Here is a 23,791-nt window from a genome sequence, read left to right on the forward strand (position 1 = left end):
TAATGTATGTATGACTCATGGTGAGGTGCCTGAGGATTGGCGGAATGCGTGCATAGTGCCATTGTACAAAGGCAAAGGGGATAAGAGTGAGTGCTCAAATTACAGAGGTATAAGTTTGTTGAGTATTCCTGGTAAATTATATGGGAGGGTATTGATTGAAAGGGTGAAGGCATGTACAGAGCATCAGATTGGGGAAGAGCAGTGTGGTTTCAGAAGTGGTAGAGGATGTGTGGATCAGGTGTTTGCTTTGAAGAATGTATGTGAGAAATACTTAGAAAAGCAAATGGATTTGTATGTAGCATTTATGGATCTGGAGAAGGCATATGATAGAGTTGATAGAGATGCTCTGTGGAAGGTATTAAGAATATATGGTGTGGGAGGCAAGTTGTTAGAAGCAGTGAAAAGTTTTTATCGAGGATGTAAGGCATGTGTACGTGTAGGAAGAGAGGAAAGTGATTGGTTCTCAGTGAATGTAGGTTTGCGGCAGGGGTGTGTGATGTCTCCATGGTTGTTTAATTTGTTTATGGATGGGGTTGTTAGGGAGGTAAATGCAAGAGTCTTGGAAAGAGGGGCAAGTATGAAGTCTGTTGGGGATGAGAGAGCTTGGGAAGTGAGTCAGTTGTTGTTCGCTGATGATACAGCGCTGGTGGCGGATTCATGTGAGAAACTGCAGAAGCTGGTGACGGAGTTTGGTAAAGTGTGTGGAAGAAGAAAGTTAAGAGTAAATGTGAATAAGAGCAAGGTTATTAGGTACAGTAGGGTTGAGGGTCAAGTCAATTGGGAGGTGAGTTTGAATGGTGAAAAACTGGAGGAAGTGAAGTGTTTTAGATATCTGGGAGTGGATCTGTCAGCGGATGGAACCATGGAAGCGGAAGTGGATCATAGGGTGGGGGAGGGGGCGAAAATTTTGGGAGCCTTGAAAAATGTGTGGAAGTCGAGAACATTATCCCGGAAAGCAAAAATGGGTATGTTTGAAGGAATAGTAGTTCCAACAATGTTGTATGGTTGCGAGGCGTGGGCTATGGATAGAGTTATGCGCAGGAGGATGGATGTGCTGGAAATGAGATGTTTGAGGACAATGTGTGGTGTTAGGTGGTTTGATCGAGTAAGTAACGTAAGGGTAAGAGAGATGTGTGGAAATAAAAAGAGCGTGGTTGAGAGAGCAGAAGAGGGTGTTTTAAAATGGTTTGGGCACATGGAGAGAATGAGTGAGGAAAGATTGACCAAGAGGATATATGTGTCGGAGGTGGAGGGAACGAGGAGAAGAGGGAGACCAAATTGGAGGTGGAAAGATGGAGTGAAAAAGATTATGTGTGATCGGGGCCTGAACATGCAGGAGGGTGAAAGGAGGGCAAGGAATAGAGTGAATTGGAGCGATGTGGTATACAGGGGTTGACGTGCTGTCAGTGGATTGAATCAAGGCATGTGAAGCGTCCGGGGTAAACCATGGAAAGCTGTGTAGGTATGTATATTTGTGTGTGTGGACGTGTGTATGTACATGTGTATGGGGGGGGTTGGGCCATTTCTTTCGTCTGTTTCCTTCCGCTACCTCGCAAACGCGGGAGACAGCGACAAAGTATAAAAAAAAAAAAAAAAAAAAAAATATATATATATATATATTTTTTTTTTTTTTTTTTTCCAAAAGAAGGAACAGAGAAGGGGGGCCAGGTGAGGATATTCCCTCAAAGGCCCAGTCCTCTGTTCTTAACGCTACCTCGCTAAAGCGGGAAATGGCGAGTAGTATGAAAGAAAGAAAGATATATATATATATATATATATATATATATATATATATATATATATATATATATATATATATATATATATATATATATATATATATATTTATATATTTTTCTTTCTTTCTTTCATACTATTCGCCATTTCCCGCATTAGCGAGGTAGCGTTGAGAACAGAGGACTGGGCCCTTGAGGGAATATCCTCACCTGGGCCCCTTCTCTGTTCCCTCTTTTGGAAAATTAAAAAAAAAAGTGAGAGGGGAGGATTTCCAGCCCCCCGCTCCCATATTTATATATATATATATATATATATATATATATATATATATACATACTGATATGAATTTTCCAGTTGCACAAATCACTCCCAACCTGTCTGCATATCCAGGCTAAGACAAAAGTGTGTGGAGGGACCACTGGAAGTTCCTCTCATGTATGATCATGAAACGTTCATTTGCAACAAGCAAACAAGAGTTCTTTTTGCTTCGGATTCAAAGTCAGAGTCTGAATCAAATGTCAAATGTTGAACAACTGGGAGACTGAAGTGAGATGAATAGCCCTTAAGCATCATGAGTGAAGGGGTTCGGGTGAAGGGGATAGCTGAGTATGTGGACTAAATGAATAGACAGTAGACTGGTGCATAAGGTCAACAACACGTGATGGAAGAAGTATGTATGAGCGAGGGAGGCAGTTATCATCATCACATATGGTTCACTCACCGACATCAATAGAACTGACGCCAACAGGAAAAACACACTCCTCGCTGTTGCCTTCATCCTGCAGACAGATGTATCAGGTTAATATGACACGAAGGTCGATGATCGTCAGCGCCCTATTGTATGATATACATAAAATCACTGTCTTGTGGAGGCGAAGAGGGAAGATTTGTAGAGATCTTTACAAAAGAAGAAAGAATGTCGGAGAGAAGAAAGGGGTTAGAGTAAGTGAGCTTGGAAAGGAGACTTTTGTGAGAAAGTACCAGAAGATATTGAATGGCAAAAGGTGAGAGCAAATGCAGTGAGGGGAGTGGGTGAGGAATAGCATGTATTTAGGGAAGCAGTGATGGCATTTGCAAGAGATGCATATGGCATAAGAAAGGTGGGAGGCGGGCAGATTAGAAAGGGTAGGGAGTAGTGGGATGAAGAAGTAAAGTTGTGGGTGAAAGAGAAAAGAAAAGCGTTTGCACGTTATTTGCAAGGAAGAAGTGCAAATGATCGGGAGATGTATAAGAGAAAGATGCAGGAGGTCAAAAGGAAGGTGTAAGAGTTGAAAAAGAGGACAAATGAGAGTTGGGGTGAGAGAGTATCATTAAACTTCAGGGAGGATAATAAGATGCTTTAGAAGGTAAACAAAGTACGTAAGATTAGGGAACAAATGGGAGCATCGCATAAGGAGGCAAGAGGGAAAGCGATAACAGGTAATAATGAAAGGCGGAGATGGAGTAAGGATTTTGAAGGTTTATTGAATGTGTTTGATGATAGAATGGCAGATGTAGTGTGTTTTGTTCGGTGAGAGAGTCGGGGAGAGTGGTTTGGTGAAAAGAGAAAAGGTGGTGACAAATTTGCGAAAGATGATATCCGGCATGGCAGTGGGTTTGCATGGTATTGTACTTGAAACTATTAAGAAAGGGGGTGACTGTGTTGTTGATTGGTTGGTAAAGATGTTCAATGTATGTATGGATCATGGTGAAGGGCCTGAGGATTGGCAGAATGCATGTTGAGTGCCATTGTAAAAAGGCAAATGGGTAATGGTGGGTGTTTAAACTACAGAGGTTTAAGTTTCTTAAGTATTTCTAGAATATTATATGGGAGGATATTGATTGAGAGGGTTAAGGCAGTGTGGTTTTAGAAGAATATGTGTGAGAAACACTTAGAAAAACAGATAGATTTGTATGTAACACTTATGGATCTAGAGAAGGCAGATGATAGGATTGACAGAGATGCTTTGGGAAAGTTCTTCAGCATATATGGTGTCGGAAGAATTGAGAAATTTTATCAAGGTTGTAAGACATGTGCACGAATAGGAAGAGAAGAGAGTAATTGATACCCAGTGAATGTCGGTCTGCGGCAGGGTGCCTGAGTGATACGAAGCTCAAGGGTAAAGGAGAAGAGTGGTTTGGGAAAGTCTTAGGAGTAAAGTCAGGGGTTGATGAGAGGAAAAGAGCTAAAGGAGGAGTAGCACTACTCCTGAAGCAGGAGTGGGAATATGCGATAGAGTGTAAGAAAGTAAATTCTAAATTGATGTGGGTAAAGCTGAAAGTGGATGGAGAGAGATTGATGCCTATGCTCCTGGTCATGAGACGAAAGATTGTGTATTAGAGTGATTGTGTATTAGAGTGATGGGTGATCTAAAAGCGAAGGTAAGTAATGTGGCATTTGAGGGTATAATTGGTGTACATGGGGTGTTCAGTGTTTTGAATGGAAATGGTGAAGAGCTTGTGGATTTGTGTGCTGAAAAAGGACTGGTGATTGGGAATACCTGGTTTAAAAAGAGAGATATACATAAGTATACGTATGTGAGTAGGAGAGATGCTCAAAGGGCATTATTGGATTGCATATTAATTGACGGGTGTGTAAAAGAGACACTTTTGGATGTTAATGTGCTGAGAGGGGCAGTTGGAGGTATGTCTGATCACTATCTTATGGAGGCGAAGGTGAAGAATGTAGAGGTCTTCAAAGAAGAAAACTGTTGGGGAGAAGAGAGTGGTGAGAGTAAGTGAGCTTGGAAAGGGGACTTGTGTGAGGAGGTACCAGGAGAGATTGAGTGCAGAATGGCAAAAGATGAGAGCAAATGACGTGAGGGGAGTGGATGAAGAATGAGATTTATTTCGGGACACAGTGATGGCTTGCGCAAAAGATGCCTGTGTCATAAGAAAGGTGGGAGGTGAGTAGATTAGAAAGAGTAGTGAGTGGTGGAATGAAAAAGTAAAGCTGCTAGTGAAAGGGAAAAGAGAGGCATTCGGACGATACTTGCAGGGAAGTAGCGCAATTGACTGAGAGATGCATAAAAGAAAGCGGCAGGAGGTCAAGAGAAAGGTACAAGGGTTGATAAAGAGGGCAAATGAGAGTTCGGGTGAGAGAGTATCATTAGATTTTAGAAAGAATAAAAACATGCTTTGGAAGTAGGTAAATAACTTGCGTAAGACAAGAGAACAAATGGGAACATCGATGATGGGGGCAAGTGGGGAAGTAGTAACAGTTAGTGATGAAGTGAGATAGGGTGAGTACTTTAAATGTCTGTTGAATGTGTTTGATAATAGAGTGGCAGATATGGTGTGTTTGGTCGGGGCGGTGTGCGAAGTGAGAAAGTCAGGGAGAATGGTGTGGTTAAGAGAGAAGTACTGAAAGCTTTGCGGAAGATGAAATCCGGCGAGGCGGCGGGTTTGGATGGATTTGCAGTGGAATTTATTAAAAAGGGGGTGACTGTGTTGTTGATTGTTTGGTAAGGATGTTCAATGTCTGACCATGGTGAGATGCCTGAGGATTGGCGAAATGCATGCAGAGAGCCATTGTACAAAGGCAAAGGAGATAAAGATGTGTGTTCAAACTACAAAGGAATCTGTCTGTTGAGTATTCCTGGGAAATTATATGGGAGGGTATTGATTGAGAGGGTGAAGGCATGTACAGAGCATCAGATTGAGGAAGAGCAGTGTGGTTTCCGAAATGGTAGAGGATGTGTGGATCAGGTGTTTATTTTGAAGAATGTATATGTGAAATACTTAGAAAAACAGGTGGATTTATGAATTTATGTGTAGCATTTATGAATCTGGAAAGGCATATGATAGGGTTGATAGAGATACTTTATGGAAGGTTTTGATAATATACGTTGTGGGAAGTAAGTTGCTAGAAGCAGTGAAAACTTTTTACCAAGGATTAAGCCATGTGTACGAGTTGGAAGAGAGGAGTGTGACTGGTTCCCAGTGAATGTCGATCTGCGGCAGGGTGTATGATGTCCCCATGGTTGATTGATTTGTTTATGGATGTGGTGGTTAGGGAGGTAAATGCAAGAGTTTTGGAGAGAGGGGTGTGTATGCAATCTGTTGTGGATGAGAGGGCCTTGGAAGTGAGCCAATTGTTGTTCGTCGATGATACAGCGCTGGTGGCTGATTCGAGTGAGAAACTACAGATGTTGGTGACTGAGTTTGGAAAAGTGCGTGAAAGGAGAAAGTTGAGAAGAAATGTGATGTAAGTGGGATGTAAGTGTGAATGGTAAAAACCGGAGGACGTGAATTGTTTTAGATATATGGGAGTGGACTTGGCAGCGAATGGAGCCATGAAAGTGAAGGTGAGTCAAAGGGTGGAAGAGGATACGAAGATGCTGGGAACGATGAAGAATGTGTGGAAAGAGAGAACGGATCTCGAAGAGCAAAAATGGGCATGTTTGAAGGAATAGTCGTTCCAACAATATTATATGGTTGTACGGAGGAGGTTGGATGTATTGGAAAAGAAATGTTTTGATAGAGTAATCAATGAATGGATAAGAGAGATGAGTAGTAATGAAAAGAGTGTGGTTGAGAGAACCGAAGGTGTGTTGAAAAGATTTGGTTATATGCATCAAATAAGGGAGAAGAGGTTGACACAGAGGATACATATGTCAGAGGTGGAGAGAACAAGGAGATGTGGGAAACTAAATTGGAGGTGGAAGGATGGAGTGATGAAGATTTTGAGCGATCAGAGTTTGGACATGAAGGAGGGTGAAAAGAGTGTAAGAAATAGAGTGAATTGGAACGATGTGGTATACCGGGGTCGACGTGCTGTTAATGGACTGAATCAGGGCATGTTAAGAGTCTGGGGTAAACCATGGAAAGGTCTGTGGGGCCTGGGTGTGGACAGGGGACTGTAGTTTCTGTGCATTAAACATGGCAGCTGGAGACTGTGTGTGAGCCAATGTGTTTTGCCTGTCTTCCTGTCGCTACCGAGCCGACGCAGGGGGTGGCGATGCTGTTTCCTGCGGGTAAGGGTGACTCCGAAATTGGATGAAGGCAAACTAATATGAATGTGTCCATGTGTATATATGTATACGTCTGTGTATGTGTATATATACACGTATATGTGTATATGTTGATATGTATATGTATGTATATATAAATGTATATGCGTGCATGTATACATGTGGGTATATGAATGGATGGATCTCTCATTAGCTGTTTCCTGGCGCTACTTCACTGACGCGGGAAACAGCGATCAAGTATAATGATAGAAATTATATATATATATATATATATATATATATATATATATATATATATATATATATATATATATATATATATATATATATATATATATATATATATATTTATTTATTTATTTATTTTGCTTTCTCGCTGTCTCCCGCGTTAGCGAGGTAGCGCAAGGAAACACGAAAGAAATGGCCCAACCCACCCACATACACATGTATATACATACACGTCCACACACGCAAATATACATACCTATACATCTCAATGTACACATATATATAAACACACAGACATATACATATATACACATGTACATAATTCATACTGTCTGCCTTTATTCATTCCCATCGCCACCTCGCCACACATGGAATAACAACCCCCTCCCCCCTCATGTGTGCGAGGTAGCGCTAGGAAAAGACAACAGAGGCTCCATTTGTTCACACTCAGTCTCTAGCTGTCATGTAATAATGCACCGAAACCACAGCTCCCTTTCCACATCCAGGCCACACAGAACTTTCCATGGTTTACCTCAGACGCTTCACATGCCCTGGTTCAATCCATTGACAGCGCGTCGACCCCGGTATACCACATCGTTCCAATTCACTCTATTCCTTGCACGCCTTTCACCCTCCTGCATGTTCAGGCCCCGATCACTAAAAATCTTTTTTACTCCATCTTTCCACCTCCAATTTGGTCTCCCACTTCTCCTCGTTCCCTCCACCTCTGACACATATATCCTCTTGGTCAATCTTTCCTCACTCATTCTCTCCATGTGGCCAAACCATTTCAAAACACCCTCTTCTGCTCTCTCAACCATACTCTTTCTATTTCCACACATCTCTCTTTCCCTTACATTACTTACTCGATCAAACCACCTCACACCACATATTGTCCTCAAACATCTCATTTCCAGCACATCCACCCTCCTGCGCACAACTCTATCCATAGCCCACGCCTCGCAACCATACAACATTGTTGGAGCCACTATTCCTTCAAACATACCCATTTTTGCTTTCCGAGATAATGTTCTCGACTTCCAAACATTCTTCAAAACTCCCAGAATTTTCACCCCCTCCCCCACCCTATGATTCACTTCCGCTTCCATGGTTCCATCCGCTGCCAGATCCACTCCCAGATATCTAAAACACTTTACTTCCTCCAGTTTTTCTCCATTCAAACTTACCTCCCAATTGAATTGACCCTCAACCCTACTGTACCTAATAACCTTGCTCTTATTCACATTTACTCTTAACTTTCTTCTTTCACACACTTTGCCAATGTCAGTCACCAGCTTCTGCAGTTTCTCACATGAATCAGCCACCAGCGCTGTATCATTAGCGAACAACAACTGACTCGCTTCCCAAGCTCTCTCATCGACAACAGACTGCATACTTGCCCCTCTCCAAAACTCTTGCATTCACCTTCCTAACAACCCAATCCATAAAAAAATTAAACAACCATGGAGACATCACACACTCCTGCCGCAAACCTACATTCACTGAGAACCAATCACTTTCCTCTCTTCCTACACTTACACATGCCTTACATCCTCGATAAAAACTTTTCACTGCTTCTAACAACTTGCCTCCCACACCATATATTCTTAATACCTTCCACAGAGCATCTCTATCAACTCTGTCATATGCCTTCTCCAGATCCATAAATGCTACATACAAATCCATTTGCTTTTCTAAGTATTTCTCACATACATTCTTCAAAGCAAACACCTGATCCACACATCCTCTACCACTTCTGAAACCACACTGCTCTTCCCCAATCTGATGATCTGTACATTCCTTCACCCTCTCAATCAATACCCTCCCATATAATTTACCAGGAATACTCAACAAACTTATACCTGGGGGTGATGCCAATTATGGGTACTCTTGTAAGATTTTTGGACTGGTAATCAGCAAATTATCATATTGTAAGAATAAGGTAAGGAATTCGTGTGTACCATCACCCGTTGTATGTATCATGAGTATAGCTGTAGGTTAATTATAGAGATTAGATTGTTAAACTCTTAAGGGACATGTCCTCGTCCATAGCTGGTCCCACATAGGATAAAGAAAAGTGCAAAAATTTACCATTTACGGTGCTCAAATATGAACATAAGGTGAGACAGTTTCAGATAATGACACCAAGAATATGTGTCGAGTGTGGAAAAGTGACAAAGTGACATAGTGAAGTAATAAACCAGGAGAACTGAGATGATCGCCTTGGTAACCCAACGAGACTAAGTGTCAGTGAGTATCCTATCTCCTTGGAGACAGTTACCCAGCTCGGTGGGTTAGCATTCAACATCCACTAAGAATCCCGGGAAGCTAACACTTCGATTTGTTACAAAAGATGCCTTTATACGGTGTGCATGGCTCGCCCCCTGTGAAGGTAAGGAGCCAATAATATGTTTACAAGAGACACTGATAACTTTGATTCCAACAAGGCAGCTGTTTGGGTCGAGCACCTGGTTGGGTCGAGCACCTGTTTGGGTCGAACACCTGTTTAGGTCGAGCACCTGGTTGGGTTGAGCACATGTTTAGGTCGAGAATCTGTAGGACACCAGTCAAGGTCCCATCTGGAGAGACACTTAAGGACTTGTTTGTGGCTTGCTTGACACAGCGGGCGTGGTGCCGCGCGCCGCTAGGTAAAACGTGGAGGACGAGGGTCCATCGCCAGGCCAAGGACACACTCACGCACAGACACCCGGCTGCAGTCCATTTACCCACAATCCAGTGAAGAACATGTGTTAAAAAGTGATACTCACTTTTAACACCAGAGGACCAAAAGTCAAATGTTTTAATCAGGATGTTTAGTTAGGATGTTGTGTGAGAATGCATGCCACATTGTTTCTGATACTGTGAGTAGCTTTAGATGTTGAGATATCTCAGTGATTACGTACACAGACACACGTCACTGTCATGTTATGTGGACTCACGTCATTTCATTTAGGTTCTAAATGTAAGGTTATTGGCTGCTCTTTGGCCCACAGGAAAGTGAGTAGTCAAAGTATGCTTGGCAGTCTATTGGCCTAGTTGGGTCATATATGTGTGAATTTAGGGGTTTTACTTAAACCATGGCTATAGGCCACCATGGTAATCTCACTGGACCATCATCAATCATCAAATGATAGTCTCTAGTAAATACTACTAGTAATAACGTACCAACAGTATCTTTGTACAATTTTTTTTTTCGAACCCCAACATATATATATATATATATATATATATATATATATATATATATATATATATATATATATACATATATATATATATATATATATATATATATATATATATATATATATATATATATATATATATATTGGAAAGAATCACAATTGTGCGCGTCATCAAGTATATCCTAAGAGTCCACGGGGAAAAGAAACACGAGAAATTTCCCAGTGCACTTTCGTGTAATAATCACATCATCACGGGAGACACAAGAAAGAAACATAACAGTCAGTTGATATACATCGAGGAGACGAAGCTAGGACGCCATTTGGTAAACATGCGATTGTCCAAGACGGACAACGAGCGTTCATAAACTTATCATTTTACAAATTTTATCAACAATAAAGTTATCTAATTTGTACAGACCATCACTTATATTAAGATTTAATTCTTTGTGTATTTGATAATAGAATATTCAATGATATTTCTCGTAGTAATAGAGTTAGAGTTGATAACTGAGATGGCATTACTCCAGTCAATACAATGATCATAGTTTTTAACTTGATTAAACAAGGCATTCGATTCTTGTCCCGTTCTTATACTATATTCATATTGCTTAAGTCTAAAAGAAATATCCTTACCAGTCTGCCCAGCATAAAATTTATCACAGTTTCCACATGGCACTTTATAGATGCATCCAGGAGAATTTTCTGGTGAATTCCTGATTAAAATACTCTTTATAGTATCATTGTTGCCGAAGGCAACATTTACATTAAAGGATAAGTAACATGGGAAGTAAAGTAAAATTATCATTCAAAGGGAGAATTAAAAGATTCTTGGTGTCAATGGGAGGTTTGGGCTCAACTCTATAAAATGATTTCTTTGCTAACTTAAGGGATGTATCAATGAAAGATCTAGGGTACTTTAACTTAGATCCAATAGAATATATCTTCTCAAACTCATCATCAATAAACTCTGGACTGCAAATACGTAATGCCCAAAGGAACGTAGATTGAAATGATGATAATTTAACTCTGTCATGTTGAGATGAGTAATAAGGGATATATGAGCATACATTGGTAGGTTTTCTGTTTAAGCTAAACTTAAACCTGTTTCCTTGCCTATGGATCATGCAATCTAAAAATGGTAACATACAATTATTTTCATTTTCTACAGTAGATTTGATGGAAGGTATTAAACTGTTAAGTAAGGGGAGAAATATTTGTAAATTTTCATTTGTTGGCCAAACACAAAGAACATCATGTACATACAGTTTCTCATTAAACACTCCTCCAGACTCATTCACCAGCTTCTGCAGTTTCTTACTTGAAACTGCAGCCAGCTCTGTGTCATCAGCAAACAACTGAATCACTTTCCAATCCCTCCCACCCCTCATCCCCGAGAGACTGCACACTAACCCTTATTTCCAAGATAATCATATTCATTTACCTCACCACCTCAACGATAAACAAATCAAACAGCTATGGTGACATCAAACACCCCTGCCGCAGACCAACCTTCACTTGGAACCACTCACTTTCCTCTCCCCTTATTCCCCCTACTCCTACACATGCATTACAGCTTTGATAAAAACTTCTCTCTGTATTTAGCTATTTCCCTTCAACACCATATATTCTTAAGATTTTCCACATAACATTTCCCTCAATCTTATCATATGTTGTCCCCAGATCCATAAATGTTACAAACAAATCCTTCTCTTTCTCTAAGTATTTCTCACACGCATTCTTTAAGGAAAACACTTGATCCATACATCCTCTACCACTTCTGAAACTAGATTCTCTTTCCCCAGTTTGATGCTCTGTACATGCCTTCACATTCTCAGTCACTGCTCTCCCTATAAGTTAGTTTGAACACTCACCTTTGTCACCATTGATTGCCTTTATACACTGGCAATATAACTGCAGTCCACCTATCCTCACACACCTCACCATGAAACAGATCCAATGAAAATCCTAACTGACCAGTCAACAACACAGTCATCCGCGCTATTGATGAATTTAACTGAAAATATCATCCACTTCAGTCAACTTGCCGCACTTCATCTTACTTAAGGCTTTTTCCACTTCCTCTCTCTTCACCAAACTACTCTTCATGATTCTCTCACATCACACACCGCCAGGACCCAAACACCCTACATCTGCCATCCTATCATCGAACACATTCAACACTCCTTCAAAGTACTCACTCCATCTCCTCACCTCACCACTGCTGGTTACCACCTCTCCGTCTGGCCCCTTCACCGATGTTCCCATTTGTTCTCTTGGTTTTCGTACATTATCAACCTCCTTCCAAAATATCATATTCTTCCTAATGTTTACTGATATTTGATCACTCCAACTCTTATATGCCTTCTTTTTCAAATCCTGCACCTTAACTTTGCTTTCTCTTATACATCTCCCAATCATTTGTACTCCTTCCCTGAAAGTATCACCCATACATCTTTCTTTTCTCCTTCACTAGCAACTTTACTTCTTCATCCCACCTCTCACTATCCTTTCTAACCTGCCCACCTCCCACCGTATACATGCCGCATGTTCTCTGGCACATGCCAGTGTTACTTCCTAAATACCTCCCATTCCACACCCCACGCCTCTAACTTCAATTGCTCTCACCTTTTCCCATTCTACCCTCAGTCTCTCCTGGTATTTCTTCTCACAAATCTAGATTTGGAAAAGCTCACTTACTTTCACCACTCTCTTCGCACCCATTATGTTTCGTCTTTCTTGAAGTTCTCTTCAAATCTTCATCCTTCCCTCCACAAGGTAATGCATCCCTCCAGCTGCGTCTCTCAGCACATTCACGTCGAAAAGTATATCTCTTGCATATTTGTCAGTTAGTATGAGAGCTAGTTATGCCCGCTGACTATTTTTGTATTTCATATGCTTATACTTGTGTATGTCCCTCTTTTCAAACCAAGTATTCTTCATCACCTGTCCTTTTAAAGCATGCAACTCCACAAGCTGTTCAACATCTATATTCATATGTCGTTTGATTATACCCTCAGCTGCCACATTACTCGTACCTTCATATCTATTCCATCCATCACTAATACCTAATTTCTTGCATGAAAACTGCTGACTCACTCACTCAGCTTCTACCAAAATACATGCCGCTCTTGATCTATCTTCTCATGGCTAAGTATAGAGGGACCTGGGTGAAAATCCTTTCCTCTTTTATCATTATTTTTCAAAAGAAGGAACAGGGAAAGACGCCCAATGAGAATAATCTTCCCTTACTCAGTCATCCTCTCTATAAGTCCAAGTCATTTCACTGCCTCCCCCCCAACACTAGCAGTCAGACTGCGCTTTCCGCCACACCTCTCTCACATTAACCCTCTCACGTCACTAATTCTCATGAGGCAGCTCAGTTCAGCACGTCCCGAATCCTTCTTTCTGTTGCATTCAGTATCCAAGCCTCGTACACATACAACACCGGCAGGATGACTATTCCCTCAGACATACCTACCTTTACCCTAACAGACTCTGACCTCTCCTTCTCCACACTTATCAACGAACCTTAGCCCCTTCTCCGACCCTATGGTCTCACTTCAGCTCATTTATGGTTCATTACGTTAACTGTTTGTATATATGCAGCCTCAACAGCGGCGGGAAAATTGGTGGTAACGTCATCGAAGAAGGGGGGGCTAGCAGTCGACACCAGCCAATCAGAGGGAGATCCGTGCAGACGCCTAACAAAATAGTAGTTTGCTCTCCAGTCAAGAAATATATTCTTTTCCTCATGCTCTTAGTCTATGTTAACAAGGCTTTACCCCAAAATATATATATATATATGTATATATATATGTATATATATATATATATATATATATATATATATATATATATATATATATATATATATATATATATATATATATATATATATATATATATATATTTTTTTTTTTTTTTGCTTTGTCGCCGTCTCCCACGTTTGCGAGGTAGCGCAAGGAAACAGACGAAAGAAAATGGCCCAACCCACCCCCATACACATGTATATACATACGTCCACACACGCAAATATACATACCTACACAGCTTTCCATGGTTTACCCCAGACGCTTCACATGCCTTGATTCAATCCACTGACAGCACGTCAACCCCGGTATACCACATCGCTCCAATTCACTCTATTCCTTGCCCTCCTTTCACCCTCCTGCATGTTCAGGCCCCGATCACACAAAATCTCTCTCACTCCATCTTTCCACCTCCAATTTGGTCTCCCTCTTCTCCTCGTTCCCTCCACCTCCGACACATATATCCTCTTGGTCAATCTTTCCTCACTCATTCTCTCCATGTGACCAAACCATTTCAAAACACCCTCTTCTGCTCTCTCAACCACGCTCTTTTTATTTCCACACATCTCTCTTACCCTTACTTTACTTACTCGATCAAACCACCTCACACCACACATTGTCCTCAAACATCTCATTTCCAGCACATCCATCCTCCTGCGCACCACTCTATCCATAGCCCACGCCTCGCAACCATACAACATTGTTGGAACCACTATTCCTTCAAACATACCCATTTTTGCTTTCCGAGATAATGTTCTCGACTTCCACACATTCTTCAAGGCTCCCAGAATTTTCGCCCCCTCCCCCATCCTATGATCCACTTCCGCTTCCATGGTTCCATCCGCTGCCAGATCCACTCCCAGATATCTAAAACACTTTACTTCCTCCAGTTTTTCTCCATTCAAACTCACCTCCCAATTGACTTGACCCTCAACCCTACTGTACCTAATAACCTTGCTCTTATTCACATTTACTCTTAACTTTCTTCTTTCACACACTTTACCAAACTCAGTCACCAGCTTCTGCAGTTTCTCACATGAATCAGCCACCAGCGCTGTATCATCAGCGAACAACAACTGACTCACTTCCCAAGCTCTCTCATCCCCAACAGACTTCATACTTGCCCCTCTTTCCAAAACTCTTGCATTCACCTCCCTAACAACCCCACCCATAAACAAATTAAACAACCATGGAGACATCACACACCCCTGCCGCAAACCTACATTCACTGAGAACCAATCACTTTCCTCTCTTCCTACACGTACACATGCCTTACATCCTCGATAAAAACTTTTCACTGCTTCTAACAACTTGCCTCCCACACCATATATTCTTAATACCTTCCACAGAGCATCTCTATCAACTCTATCATATGCCTTCTCCAGATCCATAAACGCTACATACAAATCCATTTGCTTTTCTAAGTATTTCTCACATACATTCTTCAAAGCAAACACCTGATCCACACATCTCTACCACTTCTGAAACCACACTGCTCTTCCCCAATCTGATGCTCTGTACATGCCTTCACCCTCTCAATCAATACCCTCCCATATAATTTACCAGGAATACTCAACAAACTTGTACCTCTGTAATTTGAGCACTCACTCTTATCCCCTTTGCCTTTGTACAATGGCACTATGCACGCATTCCGCCAATCCTCAGGCACCTCACCATGAGTCATACATACATTGAATAACCTTACCAACCAGTCAACAGTACAGTCACCCCCTTTTTTAATAAATTCCACTGCAATACCATCCAAACCTGCTGCCTTGCCGGCTTTCATCTTCCGCAAAGCTTTTACTACCTCTTCTCTGTTTACCAAATCATTTTCCCTAACCCTCTCACTTTGCACACCACCTCGACCAAAACACCCTATATCTGCCACTCTATATATATATATATATATATATATATATATATATATATATATATATATATATATATATATATATATATATATATATATATATATATATATATATATATATATATATATATATATATATATATATATATATATATATATATATATATATATATATATATATATATATAAAGAGGATAAAGGTGAGTGTTCAAATTACAGAGGTATAAGTTTGTTGAGTATTCCTGAGAAATTATATGGAAGGGTGTAGACAGAGAGGTTAAGGTATATACAGAACATCAGATTGGGGAAGAGCAGTGTGGTTTCAGAAGTGGTAGAGGATGTGTGCATCAGGTGTTTGCTTTGAAGAATGTATGTGAGAAATACTTGGAAAAACAAATGGATTTGTATGTAGCATTTATGGATCTGGAGAGGGCATATGATAGGGTTGATGGAGATGCTTTTTGGAAGGATTTAAGAGTATATGGTGTGAAAGGTAAGTTGCTAGAAGCAGTGAAAATCTTTTACCAAGGATGTAAGGCATGTATACGAGTAGGAAGAGAGGACAGTGAATGGTTTCCAGTGAATGTCGGTTTCCGGCAGGGGTGTATGATGTCTCCATGTTTGTTTAATTTGTTTATAGATGGGGTGGTTAGGGAGATGAATACAAGATTTTTGGAGAGAGGGGCAAGTATGCAGTCCTTTGTGGATGAGAGGGCTTGGGAAGTGAGTCAGTTGTTGTTCGCTGATGATACAGCGCTAGTGGCTGATTCGGGTGAGAAACTGCAGACTGAGTTTGGTAAAGTGTGTAAAAGAAGAAAGTTGAGAGTACATGTGAATAAGAACAAGGTTATTCGGTCCAGTTGGGTTGAGGGGGAAGTTAATTGGGAGGTAAGTTTGAATGGAGAAAAACCGTAGGAAGTGAAGTATTCTAGATATCTAGGAGTGGATATAGCAGCGGATGGAACCAGGGAAGCGAAAGTGAGTCACAGGATGGGGAAGGGGACGAAGGTTTTGGGAGCGTTGAAGAATGTGTAGAAAGCGAGAACGTTACCCCGGAAAGCAAAAATGGGTATGTTTGAAGGAATAGTGGTTCCAACAATATTATATGGTTACGAGGCATGGGCTATAGATGGGGTTGTACGGAGGAGGGTGAATGTGTTGGTAAATTTCATTACATGTTAGGACAATATGAGGTAGTTTGATCGAGTAAATAATGAAAGGGTAGGGGGGATGTGTGTAAATAAAAAGAGTGTGGTTGGGAGAGTACGAGATGGTGTGTGAGGGAACAAAGAGAAGCGGATGGCCAAATCCGTAATCAAATTAAACAACCATGGGGCAACACACACCCCTGTCGAAGACAAACACTCACTGGAAACCAATCACTCTCCTCTCTTCCTATTCATACAAAAGTATATCCTTGATAAAACCTTTCACTGCTTCTAGCAGCTTACCTCACACACCATACACTCTTAAGACCTTCCACAAAGTATCTCTATCAACTCTATCATATGCCTTTTCCAGATCCATAAATGCTACATACAAATCCATTTGCTTTTCTAAGTATTTCTCACATACATTCTTCAAAGTAAACACCTGATCCACTTCTGAAACCACACTGCTCTTCCCCAGTCTAATGCTCTGTACATGCCTTCACCCTCTCACTCAATACCCTCCCATATAATTTCCCAGGAATACTCAACAAACTTATACCTCTGTAATTTGAACCCTCGCCTTTATCCCCTTTGCCTTTGTACGATGGCTCTATGGATGCATTCCGCAAATCCTCAGGCACATCACCATGAGCCATACATACATTGAATATCCTTACCAACCAATCAACAACACAGTCACACCCTTTCCTAATCAATTCCACTGCATTACCATCCAAACGTACCTCCCAATTGACTTGTCCCTCAACCCAACTGTACCTAATAACCTTGCTCTTATTAACATTTACTCTCAGCTTTCTTCTTTCACACACTTTACCAAACCCAGTCATCAGCTTCTGCAGTTTCTCACCCGAATCAGCTCCAACGCTGTATCATCAGCGAACAACAGCTGACTCACTTCCCAAGCTCTCTCATCCACAACAGACTGCATATTTGCCCCTCTCTTCAAATCGCTTGGCATTCACCTTCCTAACCTCATCCATAGATAAATTAAACAACCATCGAGACATCACACACCCCTGCCGCAAGCCGACATTCACTGAGAACCAATCACTTTCCTCTCTTCCTACTCGTACACATGCCTTACATCCTCGATAAAAACTTTCTACTGCTTCTAGCAACTTGCCTCCTACACCATATATTCTTAATACCTTCCACAGAGCATCTCTATCAACTCTCTCATATGCCTTCTCCAGATCCATAAATGCTACATACAAATGTTTTTCTAAGTATTTTTCAAGTACATTCTTCAATACAAACACCTTATCCACTTATATATATATATATATATATATATATATATATATATATATATATATATATATATATATATATATATATATATATATATATTTTTTTTTTTTTTCTTTTGCTTTGTCGCTGTCTCCCGCGTTTGCGAGGTAGCGCAAGGAAACAGACGAAAGAAATGGCCCAACCCACCCCCATACACATGCCTTGATTCAATCCACTGACAGCACGTCAACCCCGGTATACCACATCGCTCCAATTCACTCTATTCTTTGCCCTCCTTTCACCCTCCTGCATGTTCAGGCCCCGATCACACAAAATCTTTTTCACTCCATCTTTCCACTTCCAATTTGGTCTCCCTCTTCTCCTCGTTCCCTCCACCTCCGACACATATATCCTCTTGGTCAATCTTTCCTCACTCATCCTCTCCATGTGACCAAACCATTTCAAAACACCCTCTTCTGCTCTCTCAACCACGCTCTTTTCATTTCCACACATCTCTCTTACCCTTACGTTACTTACTCGATCAAACCACCTCACACCACACATTGTCCTCACACATCTCATTTCCAGCACATCCATCCTCCTGCGCACAACTCTATCCATAGTCCACGCCTCGCAACCATACAACATTGTTGGAACCACTATTCCTTCAAACATACCCATTTTTGCTTTCCGAGATAATGTTCTCGACTTCCACACATTCTTCAAGGCTCCCAGAATTTTCGCCCCTTCCCCCACCCTATGATCCACTTCCGCTTCCATGGTTCCATCCGCTGCCAGATCCACTCCCAGATATCTAAAACACTTCACTTCCTCCAGTTTTTCTCCATTCAAACTCACCTCCCAATTGAATTGACCCTCAACCCTACTGTACCTAATAACCTTGCTCTTATTCACATTTACTCTTAACTTTCTTCTTTCACACACTTTACCAAACTCAGTCACCAGCTTCTGCAGTTTCTCACATGAATCAGCCACCAGCGCTGTATCATCAGCGAACAACAACTGACTCACTTCCCAAGCTCTCTCATCCCCAACAGACTTCATACTTGCCCCTCTTTCCAAAACTCTTGCATTCACCTCCCTAACAACCCCATCCATAAACAAATTAAACAACCATGGAGACATCACACACCCCTGCCGCCAAACCTACATTCACTGAGAACCAGTCACTTTCCTCTCTTCCTACACGTACACATGCCTTACATCCTCGATAAAAACTTTTCACTGCTTCTAACAACTTGCCTCCCACACCATATATTCTTAATACCTTCCACAGAGCATCTCTATCAACTCTATCATATGCCTTCTCCAGATCCATAAATGCTACATACAAATCCATTTGCTTTTCTAAGTATTTCTCACATACATTCTTCAAAGCAAACACCTGATCCACACATCCTCTACCACTTCTGAAACCACACTGCTCTTCCCCAGTTTGATGCTCTGTACATGCCTTCACCCTCTCAATCAATACCCTCCCATATAATTTGCCAGGAATACTCAACAAACTTATACCTCTGTAATTTGAGCACTCACTCTTATCCCCTTTGCCTTTGTACAATGGCACTATGCACGCATTCCGCCAATCCTCAGGCACCTCACCATGAGTTATACATACATTAAATAACCTTACCAACCAGTCAACAATACAGTCACCCCCTTTTTTAATAAATTCCACTGCAATACCATCCAAACCTGCTGCCTTGCCGGCTTTCATCTTCCGTAAAGCTTTTACTACCTCTTCTCTGTTTACCAACTCATTTTCCCTAACCCTCGCACTTTGCACACCACCTCGACCAAAACACCCTATATCTGCCACTCTATCATCAAACACATATATATATATGTGTATATATATATATATATATATATATATATATATATATATATATATATATATATATATATATATATATATATATATATATATAGCACAAGAAAGTCCATCCCTAGATATACAGTATATGTATATGTTCCTAGACAATGGTGCAAGTTGTAGAGACCGTAACCTAAAATGTTGACTCTAGGTTCAAATAAGTTCAGATTGGATCCGTTTGAAAAACGTTTTAGCTTAATCCTCTGAGCCTACAGAGACATTCTGCTCTTGATCGCGACATGACCCATTATCATGCTTCCTTTTCCTGAGTTACTCTCTCTTAATATCAACCTTACAAGGAGTCTGGACTGTGCTTTACTGAATCTTTTATCCTTGCTGGTACTTACGGTGAACTCAACCAATGGTCAGAGGCATAGATTGGTGAATATATAGCATAGTGTAAAAATGTATAAATGTCTACTCTCAAACTTTACCCATTGTTACTCACTTGATCTAAAAGGTGTTTCAACGGTTTGGTGAGTGTTCCTGGGTCTGATCACTCGTCAGTCCGTCAGAACATTGGTAGGGTTGACCTCCCGGCGGTGTTATGTACCTACTATGGGTGAGAGGCGGGGCTTGTGGGTGGGTGGGGCCAGGGTACGGGAGGCTCTTAACGGCGGCTCTGTTCGTGTGGGTGAGGGGCGTGGCTTGCGTAGGGGGTGGAGTGGGGAGGAGTTTAACGGAGCCTGTGTTCGTGTAGTGATCCATTGTACTGTACGGGGAAGGAGTTTCACACTTGTGGAACCCCATCTCTTGAAAACTGTCTACTATCATACAACTTCCTGAATTCATGTATTATACCTGCGTCAACCACCGCTTCAACCATCTTATTCCATTCATCCACCTTTCTTATACAATAAAAATACTTGTTTACATCTTGCTTAACACGTTTCCAGCTTAATTTCATGCCAGGTCCTCTGGTTGCTTTGTCCCAGCATCTCTGGATGAGCTGGTCTGTCTACGTCATCGATATATTTTGAAAAGCTTAAACGTTATGACTCACTCTACTCTCTTCCAGAGTTGGGAAATCTAAATTCTCTAATAAGCCTTTCCCTGTAACCAAACTTGAGAAGCATGTTCTAGTTTTAGCCTTATGTAGGACATAAGCAGCTTGTTAAATAGGACCTAATCCATGGTCTTGAAAGCTATTATGTTATTTGCCAGACGACAACGATGTCGCCTCCCAAGTCCTCACATTCTCACACACAGGCTTACACTAGGATATATATATATATATATATATATATATATATATATATATATATATATATATATATATATATCCCCAGGGATAATATATATATATATATATATATATATATATATATATATATATATATATATATATATATATATATATATATATATATATATATATATATATATATTGGAAAGGATCACAATTTTGCGCGTGATTAAGATATTCTTATGAGTCCACGGGGAAAATGAAACACGATAAGTTCCCAAGTGCACTTTCGTGTAATAATCACATCATCGGGGGAGATAAGAGAGAAATATAAGAGTCACTTGACATACATCGAAGAGACGAAGGTAGGACGCCATTTGGTAAATATTCACATCATCGGGGGAGACAAGAGAGAAATATAAGTCAGTTGATATACATCGAAGAGACGAAGCTAGGACGCCATTTGGTAATGTTTACCAAATGGCGCCATTTCTAGCATTAGCGAAGTAGCGTTCAGAACGGGGGACTGAACTTTAGAGGGAATATAACGTTAATGGGATGGCCTTGATTAGGGCCTCAGCTGCCCGTGCCGTGATAACAAAAGATAAATTAGGGATATTAAGAATCCAGAGTCGTGATAAGACATAAAATGAGTAATGCCTGTAGAAACTACACAACCCCCAACACTTTCTATGGTAATATAGACTGGGAAATACTGATATTCTCACCGGCCAAGAAACTAAAGCTTTGTGGAGAGAGAGAGAGAGAAAGAGAGGTTCTTTGAAATTTACAGTGAAGAATTGAGAACGTGGGTACCTTCCGCGTCAGATACAGAAGGAATGAAACAAAACAGAGGAAAAAAATATTGTTTATGAAAAGATGTCAGAAGGCAAAAAGGTTGCTCGAGATGAGCAGTGGCAATGACAGAAAGGCACTTCAGCAAGGCTGCGTTTACTAGACATAAGAGATCAAGGAACGAGTGTCCCCGAGCAAGACAGGTGGAACAAAGAGACTTTGAAAATCATATTGTGGATAAGGCAGAAAATACAAGAACTTATTAGGAAACTCGATGTGAGTAAATTGTCAGTTGAGGAGCAGCTAATCAGGCTAAGGGCTTCAGAAGGTGGGATTGCTAACAACGACACAACGATGTGTGAGAAACTGAATAACAAGTGTTTTCACAGAGGAAGACGTAATAACCCCAACACCAGTGAGATGGAATGGGAGGAGGCTTTTATGAAACGTTAAGATGTCGGGAGAAGACAGTAACAGAATACTAAAAGGTATTGACCAATACAAGGCTCATGGTCCTGATGATATTTAACTATATGTGCTGAAGATGTGTGAAGTAAGGTACACAAACCCTCGAATTACTGTTCACGATATCGAGAGAGAGAGAGAGAGAGAGAGAGAGAGAGAGAGAGAGAGAGAGAGAGAGAGAGAGAGAGAGAGAGAGAGAGAGAGCGCGCCAAGAAAAGAGGCGAACTTCACGTGAGCTTGCCTATAAGAAAGGAGGCCGGGAACTGGTACTGAGCTACAGACCTATCTCACTGACCACGAGTATTGGTCTGTAAGGTCCTGGAAAAAATAATCACAAATCATATAGCTTAGTTTCTACAAAGAAGAAATCATAAAGATGACTTTCTACAAAGGAGAAATCACCTAAATGAGTCACGGCATAGTTGTAGGGAAAGCAAAGCATGTGTAGTGAAAGTGAACTCTATCTTGCACAGAAGGCTAGGCTGGGTGGATTGCTTTTTATCTGGACTGCCAGAGAGCGTTTGACACTGAGCCACGTGTGAGGTTGATTGGGAAGTTGGATCACCAGGCAGGAATCTGGGGTAGATTCCTTCAACGGGCAGATTGTCTCCGTCGAAAAGAACATTGGACGTATGTCAGAGGAGCCTTCTCGTGATGGGTCGCAGTGACCGCTGGGCGCTATCCAGCTCTGGTTCTGAGTTATTGCTTTTCTTGATCTACGTAGATCACTTGCTTGTAGGTACGAACTCCTGCGTAGATTTTTGTTTGTAGGTGATGCACAGTTCAAGTGGTAGGTGATGCACAGTTCAAGTGGTAGGTGATGCACAGTTCAAGTGGTAGGTGATGCACAGTTCAAGTGGTAGGTGATGCACAGTTCAAGTGGTAGGTGATGCACAGTTCAAGTGGTAGGTGATGCACAGTTCAAGTGGTAGGTGATGCACAGTTCAAGTGGTAGGTGAAAAGCGAGGAGAATTGCTCCAGCTTCAAGGGGACCTAAACAGACTCCGAAGTTGGTCTGATACAAGACCGATGTAATTCAGCATCAGCGGACGTAAATCAATGAGGATGAGACGAAGTGGAAAAAAAGAACTTCAGTATGATTATCATCTAACAAGCAATAAGCCTGGTAGATCATAATCACTGGGAGACGTACAAGAGGAAACAGTAGGAAGGTAAGAGGAAGATGCTTTGTCCTTTCGCTCAGTTTCTGTGGTTCTAACCTCAATGGAGATCTTTTTTTGTAATGACTGGAGCTTAATTCA

At 41.0% G+C, this 23,791-nt stretch overlaps 1 long non-coding RNA gene across 1 annotated transcript in view; it reads right to left on the minus strand.

Moving 5' to 3' along the window:
* The window catches only part of LOC139764969 (uncharacterized), a 44,615-nt gene extending 23,992 nt beyond the window's left edge, over positions 1 to 20,623 (minus strand). The window contains exons 1-2 of the long non-coding RNA XR_011716529.1: positions 20,532 to 20,623; positions 2,459 to 2,516 (exon numbers count right to left, since the gene is read on the minus strand). This is a non-coding gene — a long non-coding RNA (uncharacterized lncRNA). The remainder of the gene's footprint in view (positions 1 to 2,458; positions 2,517 to 20,531) is intronic.
* Between the last annotated feature and the right edge of the window lie 3,168 nt (positions 20,624 to 23,791).

This window comes from Panulirus ornatus, chromosome 52 (assembly GCF_036320965.1).
Source record: "Panulirus ornatus isolate Po-2019 chromosome 52, ASM3632096v1, whole genome shotgun sequence".
Taxonomy (NCBI): Eukaryota; Metazoa; Arthropoda; class Malacostraca; order Decapoda; family Palinuridae; genus Panulirus; species Panulirus ornatus.